This window comes from Phyllobates terribilis, unplaced genomic scaffold (genome assembly GCF_046119375.1).
Source record: "Phyllobates terribilis strain yellow unplaced genomic scaffold, ASM4611937v1 Scaffold_4__5_contigs__length_816908805, whole genome shotgun sequence".
NCBI lineage: Eukaryota > Metazoa > Chordata > Amphibia > Anura > Dendrobatidae > Phyllobates > Phyllobates terribilis.
In genome coordinates this window covers 266,131,107-266,152,358 of record NW_027362764.1, presented here as the reverse complement: position 1 = coordinate 266,152,358, position 21,252 = coordinate 266,131,107, and the positions used below count along the sequence as shown (strand labels likewise).

The 21,252-nt window shown below is 46.3% G+C and overlaps 1 protein-coding gene across 6 annotated transcripts in view; it reads left to right on the top strand.

Annotated features, from left to right (window-relative positions):
* The window catches only part of ELMO1 (engulfment and cell motility 1), a 525,215-nt gene that overhangs the window by 380,778 nt on the left and 123,185 nt on the right, over positions 1–21,252 (top strand). Inside the window, exon 1 of one of the 6 annotated variants that reach the window (XM_073678250.1) lies at positions 3,867–3,929. The exons of 3 other annotated variants lie outside the window; for them this stretch is intronic. The gene's annotated coding sequence lies outside the window, so the exon portion shown is untranslated. Of the gene's footprint in view, positions 1–3,866; positions 3,930–3,993; positions 4,340–4,975; positions 5,194–21,252 lie in introns of those variants that run through there. 2 more of the 6 variants (XM_073678248.1, XM_073678249.1) reach the window with 2 other exon arrangements.

Here is a 21,252-nt window from a genome sequence, read left to right as displayed (position 1 = left end):
CTATTGTTCTCTATGTACACTTTTTCTCACTGCTTCACCACATTCCAGCTTTAACACTACAGTCTTGCTTAACAAGAGTAGTTTACCTGTCCCGCAGTTCCACATCCTCTCTCCCCATTAGAGTGCCAGTATGACTGGTAATGCTGACTCTCTGGAACACCTACCTAGGACACTTTAATCGTCTCACATACTCAGTCCTGTTTAGGCCCGTTACCTTCAAACGTTTTAAACTCTGGGTCTTGTGGCTTGGGGTCCTCTCCCAGGACCTGTCTGCAGAAAGTCACTCTGTCTCTTAGGAAGTGCTGCTCCGGATCTCGCTATTCATTTTCTTTGGTCTCCTCTCACTTAGTCACCCCGGAATGTGGCAATGCTCATCTTGCACCTTTAGGTCCACTTGCTATGCGCTCCAAGCCCTATGTGACTCTCTGACAGGAAATTGTCACTTTCCCTGCAACTCATCCCTCCTGCTCTGGGTTAGTCCCAAACATTAATTCTGACTGTCCCTACAGTCAAACTACACACATTATCAATATTGCCAATACCTTTAGCGCACATTACAGTTCGCATTGCATTGCATAACATTTAAAAACAGTAAATTTGTTTCTTCAAGAGGGAAACGTGGGCTGCATGTCTATCTCCTTATACTAGCCTCAAAGTAAAACTCACATAGCCTCACAGTCCCAATTATGTTTTTATTGTATAACAGTGCCAGCCACACAGTTCCCCTCATAACAGTGCTAGGCACATAATATCACCTACACCACTGCAATAATACTTACTTGTCCAGGATCCAGCACTGCTTTTCTTACCTCTGACAGGGAAAGATATATTTAAGCAGCCACTAGAAGAGCCTCACATGTATCTTTCAATTTCTGAACTGATCTCTGTTTGGCTCAGGAAAGAGAGGATGGAGCTGCTATCTAATTACGGCACTATGTTGTCTACATCTGAGAGATGCAGCTTTCGTTCCACAGCTTTGTTTAAGCATGTCTGTGTCCTGATGACTGGAGCTGCACAGATTGGCAATGTGGGCTACACCTAGCTCTACACTGTGTTCAGAATTATTAGGCAAATGAGTATTTTGATCACATGATATTTTTTATACACGTTGTCCTACTCCAAGCTGCATAGGCTTGAGAGACAACTACCAATTAAGTAAATCTGGTGATGTGCATCTCTGTAATGAGGAGGGGTGTTGACTAATGACATCAACACCCTATATAAAAGTGTGCTTCATTATTAGGCAACTTCCTTTCATATGGCAAAATGGGTCAGAAGAGAGATTTGACGGGCTCTGAAAAGTCCAAAATCGTGAGATGTCTTGCAGAGGGATGCAGCAGTCTTGAAATTTCCAAACTTTTTAAGCTTGATCACCGAACAATCAAGCATTTCATGGCAAATAGCCAACAGGGTCGCAAGAACGTGTTGGCCAAAAAAGGCGCAAAATAACTGCCCATGAATTGAGGAAAATCAAGCGTGAAACTGCCAAGATGCCATTCGCCACCAGTTTTGCCATATTTCAGAGCTGCAACGTTACTGGAGAATCAAAAAGCACAAGGTGTGCGATACTCGGGGACATGGTCAAGGTAAGGAAGGCTGAAAAACGACCACCTTTGAACAAGAAACATAAGATAAAACATCAAGAATGGGCCAAGAAATATCTTTAGACTGATTTTTCAAAGGTTTTATGGACTGATGAAATGAGAGTGGCTCTGGATGGGCCAGATGGATGGGCCAGAGGCTGGATCAGTAAAGGGCAGGGAGCTCCACTCCGACTCAGAGGCCAGCAAGGTGGAGGTGGGGTACTGGTATGGGCTGGTATCATCAAAGATGAACTTGTGGAACCTTTTCGGGTTGAGGATGGAGTGAAGCTCAACTCCCAGACCTACTGCCAGTTTCTGGAAGACAACTTCTTCAAGCAGTGGTACAGGAAGAAGTCAGTATCGTTCAAGAAAAACATGATTTTCATATAGGACAATGCTCCATCACATGCATCCAACTACTCCACAGCGTGGCTGGCCAGTAAAGGTCTAAAAGAAGAAAAAATAATGACATGGTCCCCTTGTTCACCTGATCTGTATCCCGTAGAGAACCTGTGGTCCATCATAAAATGTGAGATCTACAGGGAGGGAAAACAGTACACCTCTCGGAACAGTGTCTGGGAGGCTGTGGTGGCTGCTGCACGCAATGTTGATCGAAAACAGATCAAGCAACTGACAGAATCTATGGATGGAAGGCTGTTGAGTGTCATCATAAAGAAAGGTGGCTATATTGATCACTATTTTTTGAGGTTTTTGTTTTTGCATGTCAGAAATGTTTCTAAATTTTGCGCACTGATATTGGTTTACCTGGTGAAAATAAACAAGTGAGATGGGATTATATTTGGTTTTTATTAAGTTGCCTAATAATTCCGCACAGTAATTGTTACCTGCACAAACAGATATCCTCCTAAGATAGCCAAATCTAAAAAAAAAACACTCCAACTTCCAAAAATATTAAGCTTGGATATTTATGAGTCTTTTGGGTTGATTGAGAACATAGTTGTTGATCAATAATAAAAATAATCCTCTAAAATATTACTTGCACGCATTACTTCTGCACACAGTGTATAGCTCTAGGCTGTAAGATGTGCACCTCTGTCCTAGAAGCACTTATAGAAACATTGCATTGTTACTGGTCTATTGAAGATCAGTACAAGGAGCTGTAGCTTTTCTAATTAAGGTATGAATGTTCATGAAACTGAAGCATAATACAGTCATGTCCAAAAGTTTTAGACACACAAATTTTGTTTTTCACAGCTTGCTGCTTCAGTGTAGATCTTCTAGTCAGATACTTCTATGGTTACTGAAGTACAACTGTAAGCATTTCACAAGTTTCAAACTTTTATTGACATATGCATCAAGTTTATACAAAGACTCTGAAATGTTGACCCTTATTTTTCAAGACTTCTGTAATTCACCCTCGCATTTTGGATATCCGCTTCGGGTGCATATTTCACGCTGTAGTCCTCCGATGCTGACATATTTTCAAGCTAAGCATAGAGTATTTCATGATTCTGGGCTGTAGTTGACATGGTGTGCATGTGAAGGACATTCTAAACTTAGACTAACCAGTCTTGTGCCAAAATTGACACTGGATCATTATTGTGATACACTTGTCTAACTTTCCACCCCCTCTTATTTTTGCATAAATGTAGTCACTTTTTGGTGCCCTTTTTCTGCAGTTAAGCCACCCTCTTTGGTGTCTAAGCCTCACCCTTCAATGTGAAATCCTGCCCATTTTTAAATACTGTTTTTCACTTATAATAGATCTAAAATGAGATGCACCAGTTTGCACCATAGTTTGGCAACTTTTCCACCAAATTAGAAGCACACTGGCAATAGTAAACCTGCTCCATTGTGTTCACCTCTAGTGCGACAGAGGTCCCACAAACTTTGAGAAGCAGAAATGGTGGAGAATCCCCATCATGGTGCTGTGATGGGGGAGACGGTATAAAGAAGAAGAATTTCCCGTCATGTCTTCATCTTCTTTGCATACATTAAAGATAGTAGATAATATCATAAAGTCATCTGTATCTACATTGGTACATGGCGTGGCATTTGCTATGTTTCTGTCTTCAGCTTCACTGTGAGGACCCCCAGGTTGTATCGGAAGTGCTATGCAGGGTTTACAGGACGTAAAAGGAAAAACTGAGCTGCCACGTCAAATTCAAGTAATGAGGGGAGGGGAAAGATGAGATTGTAGTTGATTATGAATCTGGCAGCAGATGTTCTATACAAATCTAGCTCCCTACATCCCGTCTGTTTCCATGGTGACAGAATAAGTAATTATTGAGCCCAGACGCTCCCTCTTTTTCTCCTCTCCCCCAACAAGGTGAAAACTGGAAATGAATTTGAACTGTCTCCCTGTAAGCTGCTGTATGTCACACGGTGAGGGGGAAGTGCAGAATGGCAAGGGCCAGATTTAATTTAGTGTGCTCTGATCAGGGGAAAGAACATTTTTTTTTTCTCTAATATTATGGAGAGGAAAAGGTCTCTTAGGATCCTAAATAAATAGGCAGGAATTTCCCTGGAATGGAAATGGCCTGTGATTGGGCGGTGTAAGCGTGCCCCTGCCTATCACAGCCCAGCTGCTCCAGCAGCACCATAAACATAAGCAGGGCTGCACGCTCAGCTCTTCTAGCACTGGGCGCCAGTTGTAGGTGCACATACAGGGGACTCCTCATCACATGCACTTACTGGAGCCAGACATCATCAAGGATATTACACAGCGGATGTGTGTGCAGCAGTGCTAGAAGGACCATTACCCTTTCCCTGCACTATGGATCAGCGGGATATGTGTGAGTACAGCACATGTCTGCTAGTTCAGCTGCCAGAATGTCAGCAAATCATTTGATGGAGATGGAGGCAGAAATTTCATGCTACAGTTAAAGCTCCATGTGCCCTAGTATTTTATATACATTAATGTTATGATAAAGTGATTTGTGTATCTATATTATTATTATTATATACGGTATATTGTGCTATGTCAGGGCACAAACTGTACACGTAACCCTAAATGTGCTGATTTGTCAGAAACGATTGATTATAGATATACCACGCCAGTCAGTCACGATCGCAGCTAGAACAGGGTCTGTAGTGCGGAGAACATGTGGCAGCTCCTGTAGGACTTCAATTTGTTTTTTCACGCTAGTGAAAATTAGGACATAGACAAGTAAGAAATAAAGTGGAGAGTAATCAAATCCAATTACTTTGATTGTTGTAATATATATCTTGTAATAACTGTATTTTGAATTGATCCCACCGCTAATGTAATACTCTAGGATGAGTGAATAGCTATGCCGAGCAGGCTCTTTGTCTTGTCAGTAAAGCAGGGCATTGTTACCAGATCACCTAATGCTGATGTTCCTCTTATGCCCCCCTTCCTTGCTTCTGTCATTCTGTTAACCCTTGCCAGTACGTCAAGATGTCTAGTCCCATTTAATGTCTTTCTGTTACGTTTAGTTCCTTTGAATCGTGTTTGTTTCCGGAATACGCACAATGTATCCTTACAAATACATTTCCTAGGAAGCCGAAATGGACAATAATGGAGGAGAATATTACTGTGGGTTTACAGTGGCTAATGAGGCTATAATGATAGTTATCCAAACATAGCAGGTGGAAAGATTTACATGACGGGAGTTCGTTCAGTGGAGTAAGTAGATTATTACCTTGTGGTTTTGTGTGTTTCTTTTGAAGTATCCTTCACTTTGTGTCAAGAGCTCTTTCGTTTCTTCAGGGAATCGCATGTATATGTGTGTGTTGTTTCTGCTAGCTTCTTGATACATTTTCTTAAGACGCTTTGAAGTTTCACATCTTCATGGAGAGCTTTGTGATTAATAAATCAATTTAATTGTTATTGAGTAGGTCCTCTGGTGGTTTTACCTGTAGGAATATAGTCATCTGTGGTAAGACATAATGTATAATGGCAGCACTTTTAGTCCATTTTCTTGTTGTAGGATACTCTACTGTCTTATGTAATGGCATATATCTTTAGACGTTGCTTTGCAAACATTTATTTATGGCCCTCCAATGTAAAATTCTCTTACATGGTTCATCATGTCAATATAGAACAAAAAGGTAAAAACAAATTCTTGCATATCCAGCTTTTACCGCTATTTTTGGAGTTTTCCATACGTACTGCTTCCAAGTCTAGCCCCTGAGGTCACTACGCTGACTCTCCATGCTCCCACACACATTTAGCAGTGGACGCTGGTGCCTGTCTTCAGCACTGGCATAGAAAGGTAGAAATACAAATATATATCCTATAGTAACTCTACCATTCGATAGATGACGAGGTGAGCGAGTAAGAGTTATTGAGGGAGAATTTTCAATACTGGCACGCCATTCAAATGGGGTGGTGGTCTCTCCCCTAATGCAGTCTGTTGTAAATTTATCATTTAACAAATTGCATGATTTCTAAACTGAATATCTTGAGAAAGCGCATCTGTTGTCAAAGGCGGCCGAATAAATTCATAAATATGGTGCAAGCCTAAACACTATGTGTATAAATATATTGTTATGATCAAACGCTAATAAATCTGCCCCATACTCTTCCTACCTAAAGTCGACTAATAAATACCTGTTTTTCTATACAATGATACAGATATATAAATAGCCCAACATGTGCTTGTTGCGGAGCATGCCTCCCCAGTACATAGTAATAAGGGACCATGCTGTGAAAACACAGTTCAATATCGCTGTAGCGCACCTCGCAGGTTTAACAACGGTTACATCTGTATTCTCTTGTTTCTTCATTAATAGATGAAAGTATTGCATGAACACCATGTATATTTGTGAGATATCACGAAATGTAACGTGTACAATATGTAAAAAGGTCCAATGTATGAGCTTACCTTAGTGTGAGTCACCATATGTAAATCTGCAAGTAGATCTTATGCGCATGTTTCTTCTACTTATTCCTCTTCTTTTTTTGCTAAAAGTTCAAGATACTTTTTTCGCCAATAGCAAAGCTCTGTAGTGTCCAATAACATACAGGACTCATTGCATTGTCCTTTTTATTTAGTTTTAGCACTGCTTTCAGACTTCAACAGACCTGTTATTTTTGCAGGGGTAATACATCAAAATATATTGTATGCCAAAAATAAAGCTTTTTGGTCCTATATCGCACTAACATTTTAATGAATGTTATACATCATGTCACAATTCCTGACACGATTGTTGAACTGTGGTTATGTTCCATTGTTACATCAATGTTAAGCAAACTGTCTGATGTGGCCTTGTCCCCCATAGCAATCATAAATTGCATCATCTTATCGTGGTAGTAAAGGGGGATATGACTATGGTGGCCCATCTTATTATTAATAGATGTAGTTTGTACAGTGCTCATGCACAGGGATTGGGTAGAAGCAATATATTGGTTTTGCACAACTGTATACAGCAGCTCCACTTGGTATATGTGTAACATAGTGTACACCTTATCTCGTTGGTCTATTTGCACCCATTCGTTCTTCGGACTCTACTGTATCTTTACAGTACTTTCTCCAGCGCTTCTCTTAGGGTGCGGTATAGTTGAACCATGGCACAGTCTGAATTTCCCACATCTTCAAGGGGTTGTCCAGACTTATGATATTGATGACCAGTTCAGTAGAAGAGCTGCAGTTCTCAGCGACAGGCACTACACAGTGAACAGAGCCTTTTCTGCTCCATTCACTGTTTACAACTGTCCGCCAACCAGAGCTGAAAACAACTGAATGGCGTTGGACCTCAACCATTCTGTACCATTCTGATATGTTACGGATAGGACCCCTTTATCTTCCACTAGATCCTTTTTCAGCACAAGACTCTTTTGAACTATTATACCGGTCAATATTAAGGCTTCCTTGCATCCCTGTGCCCATGCCCATATAGACAACTGTACAGGGTCGGGCTGGGGCACCGGAACACCGGAGAATTCTCCGGTGGACCCGGGTCCTCGGCGGGCCCCTGAGCAGGACTCACGGAGCCTGCTGGTTAACATGGACGCCGGGACCTGAAGGTGAAGGGGGGGGGGGGGGGCCTTGCAGTGCGGCTGATGAGGGCAATCTGGCCTGCTTCGTGGACTCCCACGCTCCCATGGCCAGATTGCCCTCATAGTGTGCGGCGGGCAGGGAGTGATGCGATCCCTCCCGCTCCGCTGCTGACGGGAGGAAAATGGCAGCGGAGCGGAGGGATCCGTCCTGTGCTTCATGCCCGCCGCTTTCTCCCTGACAAAGGCTCGCGCTGCTTGATGACGTCACCATGCAGCGCGGGCCTGTGTCAGGGAGAAAGATGCCGGGCAGGAAGCTGAGGACGATGCTGTGGGGGAACGAGCAGAGAGGGAGGGTAAGTGTTGTTTTTTTTTTTGTGTTTTTTTTAACTAATACAGTGGTGATGAAGGAGGTGGGGGGGTGAGGGAGATCAGAAGTGATGGAGCAGGTGGAGGGAGATGAGGTAGAGCAATGGTGATGGAGGAGGTGGGGGAGATATGGGAATGGTGATGGAGGAGGTGGGGGAGATATGGGAATGGTGATGGAGGAGGTGGGGGGAGATATGTATGGCATGGTGATGGAGGATGTGGGGGGATATGGCATGGCAATGGTGATGGAGGAGGTGGGACATATGGCATTGCAATGGTGATGGAGGATGTGGGGGGAGATATGCATGGCATGGTGATGGAGGAGGTGGGGGTGAGATGGCAATGATGGAGAAGGTGGGGGGGAAATATGGCTATGATGGAGGAAGTGGGGGGAGATATGGCATGGCAATGATGGAGGAGGTGGGGGAAATATGGCAATGATGATGGAGGAGGTGGGGGAAATATGGCAATGATGATGGAGGAGGTGGGGGAGAATATGGCAATGATGGAGGAGGTGGAGGAGAATATGGCAATGATGAAGGAGGTGGGGGAGAATATGGCAATGATGGAGGAGGTGGGGGAGATATGGGAATGGTGATGGAGGAGGTGGGGGGAGATATGGCAATGGGATGGAGGAAGTGGGGGGAGATATGGCATGGCAATGATGGAGGAGGTGGGGGAAATATGGCAATGATGATGGAGGAGGTGGGGGAAATATGGCAATGATGATGGAGGAGGTGGGGGAGAATATGGCAATGATGGAGGAGAATATGGCAATGATGAAGGAGGTGGGGGAGAATATGGCAATGATGGAGGAGGTGGGGGAGATATGGGAATGGTGATGGAGGAGGTGGGGGGAGATATGGCAATGGGATGGAGGAAGTGGGGGGAGATATGGCATGGCAATGATGGAGGAGGTGGGGGAAATATGGCAATGATGATGGAGGAGGTGGGGGAAATATGGCAATGATGATGGAGGAGGTGGGGGAGAATATGGCAATGATGGAGGAGGTGGAGGAGAATATGGCAATGATGAAGGAGGTGGGGGAGAATATGGCAATGATGGAGGAGGTGGGGGAGATATGGGAATGGTGATGGAGGAGGTGGGGGGAGATATGTATGGCATGGTGATGGAGGATGTGGGGGGATATGGCATGGCAATGGTGATGGAGGAGGTGGGACATATGGCATGGCAATGGTGATGGAGGATGTGGGGGGAGATATGCATGGCATGGTGATGGAGGAGGTGGGGGTGAGATGGCAATGATGGAGAAGGTGGGGGGGAAATATGGCTATGATGGAGGAGGTGGGGGAGATATGGCAATGGTGATGGAGGAGGTGGGGGGAGATATGGCAATGGGATGGAGGAAGTGGGGGGAGATATGGCATGGCAATGATGGAGGAGGTGGGGGAAATATGGCAATGATGATGGAGGAGGTGGGGGAAATATGGCAATGATGATGGAGGAGATGGGGGAAATATGGCAATGATGGAGGAGGTGGGGGAGAATATGGCAATGATGGAGGAGGTGGAGGAGAATATGGCAATGATGAAGGAGGTGGGGGAGAATATGGCAATGATGGAGGAGGTGGGGGAGATATGGCAATGATGGAGAAGGTGGGGGGAAATATGACAATGATGGAGGAGGTGGGGGAGATATGGCAATGGTGATGGAGGAGGTGGGGGGAGATATGGCAATGGGATGGAGGAAGTGGGGGGAGATATGGCATGGCAATGATGGAGGAGGTGGGGGAAATATGGCAATGATGATGGAGGAGGTGGGGAAGATATGGCAATGATGATGGAGGAGGTGGGGGAGATATGGCAATGATGGAGGATGTGGGGGGAGATATTGCAATGATGGAGAAGGTGGGAGGGAGATATGGCAATGGTGATGGAGGAAGTGGGGGGAGATATGGCATGGCAATGGTGATGGAGGAAGTGGGGGGAGATATGGCATGGCAATGATGGAGGAGGTAGAGGGAAATATGACAATGATGATGGAGGAGGTAGGTGGAGATATGGCAATGATGGAGGAGGTGTGGGAGATATAGCAATGATGGAGGAGGTAGGGGATATAGCAATGATGGAGGAGGTGGGAGAGATATGGCAATGATGGAGGAGGTGGGGGTGTATATGGCAATGATGGAGGAGGTATGGGGGAGATATGGCAATGATGATGGAGGAGGTGGGGGAGATATGGCAATGAAATGATGGAGGAGGTGGGGGAGAATATGGCAATGATGGAGGAGGTGGGAGAGATATGGCAATGATGGAGGAGGTGGGGGGAGATATGGCAATGATGGAGGAGGTGGGGGTGAATATGGCAATGATGGAGGAGGTATGGGGGAGATATGGCAATGATGGAGGAGGTGGGGGAGATATGGCAATGATGGAGGAGGTGGGGGAGAATATGGCAATGATGGAGGAGGTGGGGGATATAGTAATGATGGAGGAGGTGGGAGAGATATGGCAATGATGATGGAAGAGGTGGGGGGGATATGGCAATGATGGAGGAGGTGGGGGTGAATATGGCAATGATGGAGGAGGTATGGGGGAGATATGGCAATGATGATGGAGGAGGTGGGGGAGATATGGCAATGATGGAGGAGGTGGGGGAGAATATGGCAATGATGGAGGAGGTGGCGGGAAGATATAGCAATCATGATGGAGGAGGTGGGGAGACATGGCAATGATGATGGAGGAGGTGGGGGAGACATGGCATGGCAGTGATGATGAAGGAGGTGGGGGGAAATATGGCAATGATGGAGGAGGTGGGTGGAGATATGGCAGTGATGGAGGAGGTGGGGGGAGATATGGCAGTGATGGAGGAGGTGGGGGATATGGCAATGATGGAGGAGGTAGGGGATATGGCAGTTATGGAGGAGGTAGGGGATATGGCAGTTATGGAGGAGGTGGGAGAGATATGGCGATGATGAAGGAGGTGGGAGAGATATGGCAATGATGGAGGAGGTGGGGGGAGATATGGCAATGATGAAGGAGGTGTGGGGGAGATATGGCAATGATGGAGGAGGTGTGGGGGAGATATGGCATTGATGGAGGAGGTGTGGGGGAGATATGGCAATGATGGAGGAGGTGGGGGAGATATGGCAATGATGGAGGAGGTGGGGGAGATATGGCAATGATGGAGGAGGTGGGGAAGATATGGCAATGATGATGGAGGAGGTGGGGGGAGATATGGCAATGACTATGGAGGAGGTGGGGGGATATGGCAATGATGAAGGAGGTGGAAGGAAGATATGGCAATTATGATGGAGGAGGTTGGGGATATGGCAGTGATGGAGGAGGTGGGAGAGATATGGCAATGATGATGGAGGAGGTGGGAGAGATATGGCAATGATGATGGAGGAGGTGGGGGGATATGGCAATGATGGAGGAGGTGTGGGGAAGATATGGCAATGATGGAGGAGGTGGGGGAGATATGGCAATGATGATGGAGGAGGTGGGGAAAATATGGCGATGATGGGGGAGATATGGCAATGATGATGGAGGAGGTGAAGGAGATATGAAAATGATGGCGGAGGTGGGGGAGAACAATGATGGAGGAGGTGGGAAAGAGCAATGATGGAGGAGTTGGGGAGAGCAATGATGGGGAATTATTTGGTCACTATATGCTATTAATATCTGGTCTGGTCACGGTGTGGTGGTATTTCTCCCTTGTATGTGGTATTATTCGGTCACTATGTGGTGGTAATATGTGGTCTGGTCATGGTGTGGCAGTATTTCTCCCTTGTATGTGGTACTATTGGTGTTGGTATAGTGGATTGTGTTGTGTATGGCGGTCATTTGTTCTCTCTGATATTAATTAGAAGATTCTTTATTTCCATTAGTGATTAAGTACTTGGAATAAGATGCACTTACAGGGGTTCTCTGGGGAAAACAAGAATTCACCTCTCCACAGGTGTGATAAATTATTGATTAGTGGGGGTGTGAATGCTGGGACCTGCACCGATTGGTAGAATGTGTAGCTTTTATCCCCATTAGACTGGAGCTCATGTGCGACTTGACCACTGATCCATTCATTCCCTCAGTGGCTATTCTTGTTTTTTTCTGGAAGCCACAAAGAGAATGAATGGAGCTGCGGTCAGTTGTCCCACCTGCTGCTGCATTTTAAAATGGGGATAAGTGTCCTGACAGGGATAAAACTTCCCTATTCTTCCAATCAGTGCGTTTTCCAATGTTCGAACCCAAACGATCAATAAGTTATCACCTATTTTGTGAAGCCCATGGATCGGTGATAACTTGTTTTAACCAAAGAACCCCTTTAATGCAAACTAACGTAATTGTACATCCCAGTTATGGTGGCGCACAGTATATGTGCAGGAGCCGCCTGTGATTTACAGTCGACGCTCCACTATAACAAGAATAATGGCTAACAGGTGTTTGCATATAGCTAGCTGTAGGGTGGGCCCAGAGGATCAATTCCTCCTGTGGGCCCCAGACACCCCAGTCCGACACTGCAACTGTATATTATACTGGGTTACACCAAAGGCAGAACTGAGAGGTGTCATACTTCCCTTGCCTGTTCCACCTCGCTCTCTGTCTTGGACCACAACTTGTAAAAACATCTTTGTTGCAGCACATGTGTAACGAGTTACACAAGTTTTTTGCGATACAGCTATAAACCATGAGGCTAAAACAGCATGCAGTTCAGTATATATTGCAATAGTTTGCTATGCAGATTTTGGCCACTTGTCAAATACATGTAAAGCAAATGGTTTATTTTATGTACAGAACCATGGAATAAATGCTATATAAATAAATAATAATCTGATTCACTAGTTTTTGCTGTATGGTGGTAAATTGCATTGTAAATCTATTGCAATTTGTGATAAAGTCACGTGGTAATTTCCATTCAGTAATTGTAGTACGCGACATGGGGATCCAGACATTTCTAATTATCCGTTTCAGTTGATAATTTCTGGTGAAATGTATCTCTGCAATATTATTGACATTCGTTAGAAAGTATTAAAGGGAATCGGTCACTAATTTTGACCTTTGTGAGCTTTTAACTTTGTTCACAATGGAGTGCATTGCGTTCCACAGTGAGCACCAGCGTACAGATGCTCTTGATAGAATAACTTACTAAGCAGATAATTGAGTCGATTATTGCTATTCGTTAATCCTGACATACTTCAGTTTTACCTTTTGAGACAAACTACTTCTCAAGGTAATTAAAAAAGGTTATACTAAAGTTTTGGACCAGGCTGTTCATAAGCACCTTAAATGTTGGGTAATGTGTTTCACTGTAATCGTATATTATAATGGGGAAACAAGTGTAATAAAAAATACATAAGCCCTATCAATTATAGGGTATAATATACTATCTGCCAACTATCTGATTCCACCTAACCATATCGGAAGAATGGGACAAGAAAGACAAGGAAAAATATATGGTGAGACTGTGAGGATAATCAAATTATCAACTTGTGAGTATACATTGTGGGTGTAAAAATCCTTAGTATCATCGGGCACATGGATCGATATCTAAATGTGCCACAATTGGATATTAATACAGTGTCAAACAGTATATTTGGATTTGCTTATAGCTGTGGGGGTCGTGATGACATTCCACTCGTCCTCCAGTCACTCCAAATTCAAACTATGAGCATGGGTCAACCATTCAAAGAATGAGTCAGACAACAAGCTGGTTCAAACTCGGAGCACGCTCAGAAGGCTACTACAGACAACGTCCTCAGCAATGTTCTGAATTTATTTTTTACATGCACAAATCTAAATACACTACATAATGGGAGGGGAAAGAGGTTGTCCGGAGCGGGGTAAGCCATGAAAGTCCAATGTCTGGCCACTCCTGATTGGTCCACATCTCCTTATCTCAGTCTCTGGGCAGATATTGCAGCCGTCAGCTTATAATCTTGTTTCGTTTCTCTGAAATAAGTCTTGGCAACACTGGAACTGTCTTAGTTTAAGTTTCGATTTGAGTATTACGTAGCAAGGAAAGCTTATTGTTATATGACACAAAATGGTGGTTAGTACATTAGCAAAAAAGCGTATAAAAATTACAAAAAATATAAAAGTTACAAATATATATATTCTCTTTTACCCCGACATTCCCCCCTAAACACTAAGCTTTCCTTTGCTTCGGGGCCTTTGAGACTGTCCATGTGTGGGGAGAGGGGAGGTGGATTTCTTCACCCAATCATCTTAGAAGCTGCCCCCTTATGGGACGCCCCCAGACAATCGAGCCCTATCCTGAATGACACATGGAGTTCTCCCAACTGATCCTAAACTGAATCTTTCAATTGGACTTTATCATGGGGGGGGTCTGGTCAGGCTTGTTCAAAGGAGTATATTTCTCTATATAAGGGGACTATGCAGCACAGGACCACCAGGCCCAATACTAGTAGGCCTCCCATTACTAGACAAACTTGTTGGAGGAATCCCTTGAGCCCTCCCAACCAACTTGAGAAAAAGGAGGTATCTACCCCTGTGTGGTAGCTGTCCACCCTGGGACAGACAGTAAGCATATGGAAAGGATATAGAAGAAGGTAGTCATCTTTTATAGACTCGTTCTGTCTCTCTTGCAGTGGGAGGCGTGAATCCAGGTGCTCTTGCCCTCAAGCTTCAGAGCCGTCGGGGTGGTGAGAAGCACAGTGTACGGTCCCTCGAACCGCGGCTGGAGGCAGTCTTTCCGGACAAACTTCTTCACATACACTAGATCGCCTGGGATGAAATCATGTACTGCATCACCTGTAGATTCTGGGAGAGAAGCAGATACTGGAAAGCGGGTGTTAGTCAATTCTCTAAACAAGGCAATCACAAATTTTACCACTCTATCATGTGTTTCAGACAACTCTTGGGGCCTAATCTCTCCTATCTTGGGTGGGGTCCCAAACAAAATTTTATAGGGAGTCAGCCCATGTTTGGCCTGAGGAGTGTGTGTGATATGATACAATACTATAGGGAGTAGGTCGGGCCAGGGGAGGGGATGATCTTAGGTCATTTTCAAGAGCTGGGTCTTGAGTGTGGAATTCATTCTCTCCACTTTGCCTGAACTGGCAGGATGGTATGGAGTGTGGAGGCCCAAATCTGTTCCCAACATGTTCCAGAGTTCTTCGTAGATATTTGCTGTGAAAGCTGGTCCTTGATCCGATTCTATGACTTGGGGAAACTCCAAATCTGCAGGCAATTTCGGTGATCAGTTTCTTGGCTGTGACTTTAGCAGTCATGTTGACAACCGGGTAGGCCTCGGGCCAGGCTGAGAACATATCCACGGCTACCAAAACGTACTCCTATTTTCCTGCTTTAGGCATTTGGATATGGTCGACTTGTATTCTCTGCCAAGGGTAGTCTGGTTTAGCCAGATGTTGAAGAGGGACCCGTGCCATACACGTTGGGTTGCAGGTAGCGCAGACAGAGCAGGATTTTGAGTACGCAGTCACAGTGGAAGAGATTCCAGGTGCAAAGTACAGTTTCTTGATACATGCCAAGGCTTGATTCTTTCCTCTGTGTGTAGGCCCGTGAGCCCATGCTGCCACAGCTGAGTACATGCATCTAGGCAAGCAAGGCTTCCCATCCACTTGGTAAAAAATCGAGTTGACCTTTGAATCTTTGCAACCTGCCAGCACAGCTTCTGCCGCTTTCCATTGCTTGACTTCTTCAGTGGGGGGTCTTACTTTGTTCCTCACACAATTTTTCTTTAGGCATCCTGACCCCCCTGGATTCCACTCGTGTCTCCGCTGGACTTGTATGGTCTTCCGCCGGCTGTTCCTTGGCTCTTGCTCTAGTGAGCGCCACAGCTACGGTTTGCAGAGTCTCTCCCATCTCTTCTTCCTTTTCCTGCCACTTTGATGACACATTCTCCACTGCTGCAGTCTTGGCTGCTTGGTCAGCTAGGTGGTTGCCCCTGGCTTCTCTGGATTCTAGTCTTCCATGAGCCTTGACCTTGATAACAGCAACCTGAATGGGTAGTTCCAGGGCCTTCATTAGGGCCTTAATCCATGAGACATGTTTCACTGGTGTACCTGCAGCTGTGATGAATCCTCTAGACTTCCACAAGAGTCCAGAATCATTACAAATTCCATGTCCATACCTGGAATCGGTATATACATATTCGCCTTTGTTCCTGCTGCCAGGTGGCAGGCCTCTGTGAGAGCCACAAGTTCAGCTTCTTGTGCAGACATGTATGGTGGTAGAGCTTCAGCCTTGAGGACTGTTAGGTCCGTTGTGACAGCATATCCCGTGTGGAACTTCCCTTGAGGGTCTGCGAAACGGGATCCATCAGTCCATAGGTGCAAGGCAGGGTCTGCGAGCGGATGTGCCACCATATTCTCTGGAGCAGAAGTCTCTTCCTGCAAAATTTTTATACAATCATGAGGTTCCACCAATGGATCTTCACCCTCTTCACCTTCCCCCCTAGAAGGTGGAAGCAAAGTGGCAGGATTGATAGTCAGACATCTGGTAAATGTTATATTGGAGGGCAACAATAGGGAACACTGCAGCCGCAGGTGTCTTTGGTTGGTGAGATGTTTGTTGCAGAACAGCTGAGAGATCATGGCCAAGGACGATATCAGCTGACTTGTCAAGGAGAATGTGAGCAGCGTGGACCGCCTTAAGGCACATGGGGGCAGTTCGGGCGACAGGGTCCAGGCGGGCTGAGTAGTAGCCCAAAGGCCGATACTTATGATCATAGCGTTGTGCTAGAACTCCAGAGGCATGACCTTCCGATTTCGAGACAAAAAAGTGAAATGGCTGAGTATAGTCTGGTAAGCCCAAGGCCGGGGCAGAGACAACAGCCTGTTTAAGACGGTCAAAACATAGTCTGTGTTGATGAGAAACACGTGGATCTTCAGCATGAAACCAAACTGAGCCTTCATTCTTGAGACAGTCGTACAGAGGTTGCATGAGCTTTGAGGCATCAGGGATCCATTGCCTGCAGTAAGTGATGAGGCCAAGGAAAGTCTGCATAGCGGAGTAGGTGGTTGGGAAGGTGATATCCATGATGGCTTGTTTTCTTTCTTCAGTCAGATGTCTAGCACCTTGTGATATACAATGTCCGAGAAAAATGACCTTGGGCAGACACCATTGGACTTCGCCTTTCGAGACTTTACAGTTAGGTGAGTGAAGAAACCAGAGAAGGGATACTGACATCTCTGGCAAATTTTCTTCAGTGCCACAGAGTAAAAGATCATCCACATACTGTAGAAGGGTGACCTGAGGGTTCTCTTGAACCCATGGCTCCAGAATAGACTTCATAGAATGAGTGAATTGGTTAGGAGAGTTCTGGGCTCTTTGCGGAGTCCTGGTCCATGTAAGCTGTGCTCCTTGAAAGGTGAAGGCAGAAAGAAACCACGAATCTTCATGTAAGGGTATACTGAAAAAGGCGTTGGCCAGATCTAACACCGTAAACAAAGTGGCCGTTGGAGGCAGCTGAGACAAGAGGGTGTTTGGGTTGGGTACCACTGGAGTTTCTAAAATGGTAGCTGCATTGACGGCTCTGAGATCCTGAACCAACCGGTATCTTGGAGGCTCTCCCGGAGCGGTTTTCCTTTTTACAGGAAAGAGGGGTGTATTGCATGGAGATACACATCTGACAAGGACTCCTGATTCCAGGAGGGAAGCGACTTGGGTACTCAAGCTTTGTTCTTGTGCAGCCTTGAGGGGGTATTGTGGCAACCGTGGTTACCTGTGTCCAGGCTTGAGGTGTACCTGGACCGGGGGAACCTGCAGGAGGCCAACGTCCTCTGGCCCGCTGGACCACAGAGAGTGAGGGAACTGTGAGGTTGTATGGTCATCCTCATGAGAGGGAAGGCTTTAAGAACACCGCGGTCTTCAGTCCCTTGTTTGGAATGAGGGTCCCGCAAAAGAAGCTCCATACCATGGTTTCCGAAGGTAATTGTTGCCTTCATCCGCTCTAAGAGATCGGCTCCCAACAGGTTGACAGGGCAAGTTTCAGAGACCAAGAATCTTGTGAGTACTCCGGTGAACGGTCCTGCAGACACAGGGACTGTGAGTGGAGAAGAAATATGTTGGCCTTCTACCCCAACACAGGTGAGGGTATCCGGTGATAGGGATACAGAAGGAGGGAGCTGTGCAGAGGAAATGACAGATGTGGCCGCCCCAGTGTCCACCTGTAACTCCAGTGGTTGATGGTCCACCTGTAAAGTGACAGTCCCACAGGCGGCCGTGAGATGCGTAGCCGGGAAAGTGGACACTGGTTGACCGAGCCGTCATTGGCGTGGATGAGATGGTTCACGGGAAGGTCCATGGTTGTGTGGACCGTCACGGAACGACCGGTCATGGTACTGTCTGCGGGTTGGACAGTCTCTGAGGATGTGGTCAAGGCTACCACACTCCCAACACAACATTCGTCCTTCAGAATCACGAGATTGTCTTCTGTTTCTAGATGGTCCCTTGTCATCTCTTCTGTCTTGTTTTCTATATGTGGGAGGAGTATCATCACCTGTGCCTTTAACCATTACCCACTTGATTCCATGTTGGTTGCCAGGGGGTGGGTAGCTTTCTTGAGCTTGATATAGCATGGCAGGTGCGGCTTTCTTCTTTGGCTTAGTATCTTTTTCCATTTTTAGCATTGATTTTTGGAAAGCTTTAACGATGTCCACCGCGTCGTTGAAAGAAGAAGAACGAATCTCGGGCCGTACTCTCAGGACTTCATCTCTGAGAGCATCTTGTAGGCCATCTACTAGGGCCTGAACCAACAGGGCGGCCTGCGTCCTGACGTGAAGACTGTATCCGAGATCCTCAAAATGCATGCTGAGTCTTGCAGCATATTTTTCCACAGATTCATCAGGGTTTTGTTGAACATCTTGTACAGACCCAGCTTGATCTGACAAGCGATCCTGAGCCCAGGCTTTTAACTGTTTCATGTATTCTAGGACGGATTCATACGTACTAAGGGGTCCTGCTTTTGTGGAAACCATGGCCTTTTGAAAGCTCTCCGTTTTCGGCTAAGTGAGCCTGGCATTCTGCAGCCAGAGTAGAACCAACAGTAAGGGAAATTTTGCGAGCCAATCCTCCAACATGGCTCATACAGGTGTTTGCAGGGTTGACTATGGCCCCCACCCGATGTGTAAGGATGTCACCATAGCCTATTGACAGAGTGACAGGGCGTCCTGATGGGTCTACTAGATTACGGGAGCGGCAGGGGTCCCAGACTTCTGAGGGGCTGAGGGGTGGTGCTCTTTCAGCAGTTGCTTGGAGCAAGGGCCGGAGTACGGGTAATGGATATGGGGTGGAGGATGCCATAGGAGACGTATGGGGTAAAGGAGGGGGGGGGCTGGAGTATCTTGAGCCCATCCCTCATCTGGCTCCGTATCGTCTTGAGTAACAGTATGTTGGCGGAGGGAGAGCAGTCTGGCCTGAAATTCTGGGGAGTTGAGGAGGATATCCCCAGGGTTGTGGGTGACTCCCATAGGAAACAGGGGAAGCGTCTCAGCATCGTGGACTGGAGCAGAGGGTGTCACATTAGTTTCAGATGGGTGCTCTGGGACTGCGGGCTTTTCCACCTGTGCTGGTGGCTGGTAATATGCACCGGACGGATCTAGTAGTGGATATAGGCCGGATTGGGGCTTTCCGGGCCTCCCACAACAAGTAAGAGGTGTAGCAAGATGGCCGTTGGAGGGAGGAGGTGGGAGTGGGGGTGGGATTATTCTTGGGGGCAGGCTGGGCATCGTGCCATGGGCGGCCCGCCCAGAGTGGGTTTTGCTCTCCACACACCCGACACGTCCACCCCTCCGGTAATTTGGCGTCGGCGCCATTATAGGGTGGTGACTGAGGGCTCAGTGTAGTGACAGGCATCAAAGGTGCAACGGCCATTTTGGGGGCACATAACAAATCACATTCTGCAGCTTTCATGTATCCGAACAAAGGCTCGGCATTCTCTGTTCCCCCCTGCACCATCTACTCTAAGATGTGCTTGAGTCTGGTGCAAAAATCCTCACCCAACTTTCCCAACTTCTGTATCACACATTCTTTCTACACTGAAAACTAAAGCCTGCCTGTACTGGATAAGCTTATCATGTTATACAAATTCCTAACATTCTTCTTGCCTTCTTGCCTTCCCGTAACTCCACTAATTGGCTTAACTCCCACAGCAGCATTCCACAACTTACGAGATCTTTCAAATTTAAATATACACAACATTTTCTTATAGAATGCAATGATCTGTCGCGACTCAGATCACTGGTGCAGTCTACAGGTCGCCACTCCTCAGCGTAGAGTACTCCTCAATACACTGATAAGACAGAGAGTACACCTCGATCCGTCCCTTCCCTAACCTTGAATGGCGACTTTACAGTACGACTCACCACGGCACCCTGACTGACAGCAGAACCCCTCCTTATGAGGTTTCTCTGTATAAGACGAAGAGTACACCTCAATTCGTCACAGACCCTTACAGCAGAACCCCTCCTTATGAGGTTTCTCTGTATAAGACGAAGAGTACACCTCAATTCGTCTTCCTTCCTACTACGGCACCACCCGTCAGTGTAGAGTACTCCTCAATACACTGTTTCCTAACCTTGACTTTACAGCAGTCTCTGTGTTAGACGAAGAGTACTCCTCAATTCGTCACAGATTCTGACAGCACAACACCTCCTTTACACTACAATTCAGAAATGCTTTGAAACTTCGACTATCAGTTACGGGAGGCAGCTATCTAAGAAAAGTACAGTGACCGGGGGAGGAGGAGCTGGTGTGCACACGAGCACGCGCAGGCATGCGACGTCACTCGTTTTAACACTTGCTGGTTCAGGACGTGGTGCGGGACGCCCAAGGTCTCACCACTCGACCGGTCACCCACCCAGATCCAACCTGACAATCCCACAGGAACCGCTGCGGCTGACACACAGGCAAGTGAGACATATAAAATACATCTCAACTTACCGTGTTCGATGGAGGTTGATCAGGCCTCAAATTCAGCCACCGCGGTCACCACCAGGGAAGTCAGCAATATGGGTCCGGGAGGGCGGCGTACCGCTAGCCACGCCGCACGTTGAGCGCCATTTGTGGGGGTCGTGATGACATTCCACTCGTCCTCCAGTCACTCCAAATTCAAACTATGAGCATGGGTCAACCATTCAAAGAATGAGTCAGACAACAAGCTGGTTCAAACTCAGAGCACGCTCAGAAGGCTACTACAGACAACGTCCTCAGCAATGTTCTGAATTTATTTTTTACATGCACAAATCTAAATACACTACATAATGGGAGGGGAAAGAGGTTGTCCGGAGCGGGGTAAGCCATGAAAGTCCAATGTCTGGCCACTCCTGATTGGTCCACATCTCCTTATCTCAGTCTCTGGGCAGATATTGCAGCCGTCAGCTTATAATCTTGTTTCGTTTCTCTGAAATAAGTCTTGGCAACACTGGAACTGTC